Here is a 5,848-nt window from a genome sequence, read left to right as displayed (position 1 = left end):
GACCCCGCAATGTAGATAGACAGAAGCAGGTGCAGGACACTAGGAAATAAATAACATACCATGAATACACAGAAAAAAAAAGAATCAAAGAGCCAACTGCCGACAGGATACAAGGGCGAATCACCCACTCAATTCCTCAGATCATCAGATCTATACATACACTGGAGATGGAAATTAGAGAACAATGGCCCACATTTATTAAAACCACTGCAAACTGGTGCCCCAGATTCATGAATTGTGGCTGTCAGGGGTGCTCCTGCAATCTCCGTGCCCCTCTCCGCTGCTGTCCCGGTCCCCCGGCAAGTCAGTCACCTCGCCGCGATCTAGCGCTGACACTGGCAGCGCGGCGCGAGTGCCGCCTTTGGTAAATTTAAAGGGCCAGTGCGCCGTTAATTGGCGCTGCCCATTTTCAGCAAAATTAAGCCTGCCTCTTTCTGCACTCTGTGCAGGATCTATTGCCTACGCATTAGAGAAAGCTCCCCTGCAACATTCCTGCGTTCCTATGTGTTCCTGCTCCTGAGTTCCCGTGTTTCGGTGTCCTGTGTATTCCTGCGTTCCAGTTCCCGTGCTCCTGTGTGTTCCTGTTTTCCTGTTACCATCTGCCTGGACCTCCCATTACTGACCCCAGATTGGACTTGACCTTGCACCTCTGCTGCCTGCCCTGACCCTGTGCCTGAACCTGACCACGAGACTGTCTTCTGCTAAGGTATCTTGACCTTGGCTGCCAAGGCTAATTGCACCTGTGCACGACCTGGTGGTACCCTGCCATAGCAAGACCATTCCGCTTTGCGGTGGGCTCTGGTGAAGACCAGGTGCCACTTAGATTCCGATCCCAGGTGTCGGCTAGTACCACCTCCTGCGGTGGTCCAGAGGATCCACTGATCCGAATCCTGACAGTGGCGCACGTTCTTCAGGAATCTGGTGCACCCTGAATTGCTCTGACAGAGTGCACCAACTATTTTGGTACACCTTTAATATTGAGGCCAGGGCTGGTTTCAGTAGGCTCATGGTTGACAGAGCCTCAGTGGGCCCTGTAAACTCATGTGGCAGCATGGATTAATTATACACAGCCTTCTCACCCCATGGATTAATTATGTACACCCACCTATAGATTAATTATATATAGCCTTCACACCCCCATGGTTTAATTATATGCACCCACCCATGGATTAATTATATACAGTCTTCTCAACTCCACAGATTAATTGTATACAGCAGCCTCGCCCCCATGGATTAATAATATGCAGTCGCCCAGGGCTAGATTTAGGGTGGTGGAGGCCCCTGGGTGCAAACTGGCGGGGTTATTCCATACAATTGTTGCTAGTAATAAATATATCCAGACCTCCATAATAAAAATATCCAGCCCCCCTAATACCTATACCCAGCCCCCGTTATAAAAATATCCAGCCCCACTAATACCTATATCCAGCACCCCTATAATAAATACAGCTTCCATATAATAACCATATATAGTCCCCCCTATAATAACTATATACAATCCCCCTTTCATAACTATATACAGCCTCCCTATAATAACTATATACAGCTACCCTATAATAACTATACAATCCTCCTATAATAACTATATACAGCCCTCTATAATAACTACATACAGTCCCCCTATAATAACTATAAACAGTCCCCCCTAATATATAAACAGCCCCTATAATATATACAACCCCCCTATAATAACTATATACAGCCTCCCTATAATAACTATATACAGTCCCCCTATAATAATTATATACTGTCCCCTATAATAACTATATACAGCCTCCCTATAATAACTATATACACCTACTATAATAACTATATACAGTCCCCCTATAATAACTATATGCAGCCTCCCTATAATAACTATATACAGTCCCCCTATAATAACTATATATAGCCTCCTATAATAATTATATATACAGTCCCCCTATTAAAACTATATGCACCACTATCCCAAGATAACTACACTTTCATTTGCCTAAAAATAAATATCCTTTTGTCATTAATTTAGTTAGCTCCAGCACTGGTTGTATAAATCCCTACCATGATGTGTACCACCTACTTCAGGCAGACATCAGCTGCTCCTCCCTGCAACCCTCTAAGAAGATGACAGGCTGTTGTTGTCATTCACAAGCTGACATCTGTCTGCATAATTACACAAAGGAAGCGACCCATGAAAGTCTGAACTCTGTTCTTCATTGGATTGTAAGTTCTTATTTTATTTACAAATCTAGTCATTTAACTCCTCTGAAGATGCTGTATCGACAGAGGACGCATATATGTGTACATTTCTCACAACATTTCTGGAAGAGAGAGAGGGACAAAATGGCGGCACATGTAGCGTGCCACAGCTATTCTCCCTAAGCCACACCCCTAAGCACACCCTAGCCACGCCCCATATTTGCACCAGCAAGCATCATGATTACTGCAGTTCGGTCGGCAGACAGGGAGTCCTTCCATTATATTCCCCAAAAGGCCTGATTTGCTAAAAAAAATTATAAAACTTGTCTGAATTTGGTATTCCCTTGATTGTCCTGACTCAAAGAATAAAGGGAGGTGTCATCTGGAGCATACAGTAAAAGCCATAAAAGCAGGTCCAGAAAGAAAATTGTGGGGGTTTTTTGTCAAATTTTCCATATTTGGATTTTTTCCAAGCTTCCCAGTAAAATGTGTGGAATATTTAATACTGTCACTAGGAAGGACATTTAGTTATAAAGAAAACATCATCAGGGAGAGATCACCATCTGTCCATATATGGTCTCTACATCTCCCAGGGCTTCCCCAGACACAAGGGGGCATATTTATCAAATGCCGGCGCTCATGTTTTTTCGCAGTGGCATACATCAAGAGGCTTTTGCCAAGAAGCACATATAAAAAGTCGCCGGCTATGGTCTTAGTGGTTGTTTATGGCAGGATTTTCTGTAACCAAGAGCTTCATTGTTACACAGTGACACAGGCTCCATGCACTGCTATATAGAAAGGGATCTATCTTCTCAGCGATTATTATTGTTATTATTTAGATGATTATTATTATTATGGAGATCATTATTAGTAGATAAGAAACCCATCATCTTTTTTTCCAAATGTGAAAAGAACGGATGGTGTACGGATACAAAATGGACTGATCACAGACATTGTGTCTGCAATTTGTGTAGATAAGCAGCCACATCCGTCTGAATGAGCCCTTATTTTTTGTCTTATACATTTTTATTCATTTAATTTAACTGTATTATATGTCTAAAATATGATAATCTCCATACTAATAATAATAATCTCATTAAAAATAATAATCTCTCTATATACCAGTGTATGGAGCCTATGTCACAGTGTACCTGTATAAACGACCATTAAGCCCATAGCCTAGTGCAGTGAGGGTGAACCTCTTGGAGACCGAGTGCCCAAACGACAACCAAAATCCACTTATTTACTGTGAAGTGCCAACATAGCATTCTGGCGGTAACTTATTGCTACCAGTTCTTCAACATTTTTCAATTGTATTGGCCCCCTGAGGCCACCAATACAGTTGAAAGAAAGATTGCAAATTCAGCCCATGATTGTAGCTTCTTTCCAGGGTCTCTCTATACAAGAAGAATTGTGGGTCCAGCAGAAGGACCTTCAAAGTTTTTCTATCAAAACCTTCTCATTTTTCCTGCAGTTCCACACAATCAATGAAGTGTTGCTTTAAATAGCGCTGATGGGAGCATTTCTTAAGTTGCCTGGGAGGAAGGAATAATCTGTGGATTTTGTCCTGTTTGGTGAACTCTTTCCTGGGGTGATGGCCTGAGTGCCCACAGAAAGGGTTCTGAGTGCCACCTCTGGCACCCGTGCCATTGGTTCGCCACCACTGGCCTAGTGGATAGAGGCTCTGATTCTCTATGGCAGCTCGAGGTTGTGGGTTCAAATCTTGGGCTTGGCAGAAATTTATTTAATTGAATTAAATAGAGACAGATGGTGATCTCTCCCTAATGACGTGATCCCTGCTCTGCGCTAAATCAAAAGGATTCCCTGCCAATGTCTGTAGAAGTCATTCAGTGCCGCAAGTTCTGTCTTTGAAACTATACTAGGCGGGACACAGAGCCGGGACAACCCCAGCCAGTGCGAGACCTGGAGGGAATGTCCGGGACAATCTCCCAGCTGCCCATGATGGCAAGACAGAGGTGAAAATCTGGGACTGTCCCATCAAATATGGGACGGTTGGGAGCTATGGCCACATATGTTAATTTTTTTGTTAACCGGACCAGGAAAGACCAGTAACCATTACCACCTGTTACCAACTGCTGCTGCTTTGGACTTAATGTCCAGTAAAGAGATTGTGAGTTTATTGTTTAACATCCCTGTCTTCAAGTGTGATCCCTGGCTGACACTGTGGGTCTCCCCTTCACCATCTGCATGAGGATCTATCAATACACATACATTGAGAGTCCCCCAGGGAGAAATTGTCAATGCACTGTGGTCTCCCCCTATTCTTGCATCCTCTTGCTGGCTCTGACGTACATTGATGAGGCGTTTGTACCTGGACCAAGCCACCCGTGACATATACCTGGAGCTAGGATGCACTACAAGCCAGCCACAGTTGCAAGTCGCATCATAAACCTTTATTCACAACCTTTGTTCTTGAACTTGATTGACTTATAATATTATGAAACTATGAAATTCTGCAGTACCTACATTTTAACTTAAAATTGTCTAATTCTGCATTACCTGAATTTAAACTTGAAATTGTCAAATTCTGCATTACCTGCATCTCACTATAGTGAGAGGAAGGGTGTGTAGTTTTTCCACTGATTCTTTAATCTTCTGTGTGAATGAACTGGGTTTCAACAATATTTTTTTACCTTTATTTCTTTGTTTATTAATTTTTATATGTAATATTATTATGTTAAGTACTTTCCCTATCCCATTTTGGGCATTTAAACTGCCCTGTTATTATCACTGTTTTTCGGCCCTCTAGCCCTTACTACTTCCAAGTTACAGCTATTTTTGGGTCATCATTGATTTCAATGTGGTTGGTGTTTGGGTTCAAGTTCATTCTGAATTCCAGGTCCTGAACCAAAATTTTTCCCGGTATTTTAATGAACTTGATGAACCCTAATTTTGAACAGTTCTGCACTGTTCATTGAGGGTATGTGTAATGGAAATGTTACATGTACAAAATAAGTATGAATATAATGTAGATGTCTTGTCTTTGCTCAGCTATTTATATTTTATATAGTCAATATATACACCAGTAGATCATCAGCTGCAGTTTACCATCAGTTTATCATTCTTACTTTGACCAGATTTGGATTGATTGCATGAGTTTATTTAAAACAACTCACATATCAGGGGAAAAAAGAGTATTGAATTGTCCTGTTTAATCTGCATTATCATTTTACCTTTATTGTTGCAGATAAACAGGCTTTCTAAGAACAATTAGCTTCATCTCATTACTCATGGCCAATTAAATTCCCCCATTTCTTTATTACACCCCATCTCTTACTATATACAATTATCCCAAACATTGGAATGATTATGATGATTTACAACAAGACCCCCGGAGAGCAACACTGAAAACACACAGAAACAATGAAATGGGTAGAACAGCTTCATAACTATATATACAACTTTATAAACACCTGCATACAGCACAATTAGTGAGAAAAAGAGTTTTAAAAATATGTAAATTAGCCCGAGGCGCACAGGCTGACGTCACCGGAACGCCTCTTGACGCCTCGCCGTCTTTTAATTTCTTAATGCCCCACACTGCTGGTCCTGCTCCCGTCCAAGTTGCTAAGAGCTAACTGGTGACTTCACTTGGGCGGGAGCAGGACCAGCAGTGTGGGGCATTAAGAAATTAAAAGACAGCGATGCCAGC

This window comes from Engystomops pustulosus, chromosome 3 (assembly GCF_040894005.1).
Source record: "Engystomops pustulosus chromosome 3, aEngPut4.maternal, whole genome shotgun sequence".
Taxonomy (NCBI): Eukaryota; Metazoa; Chordata; class Amphibia; order Anura; family Leptodactylidae; genus Engystomops; species Engystomops pustulosus.
The sequence above is the reverse complement of the archived record's forward strand: the minus strand, read 5'-3'. Positions refer to the sequence as shown.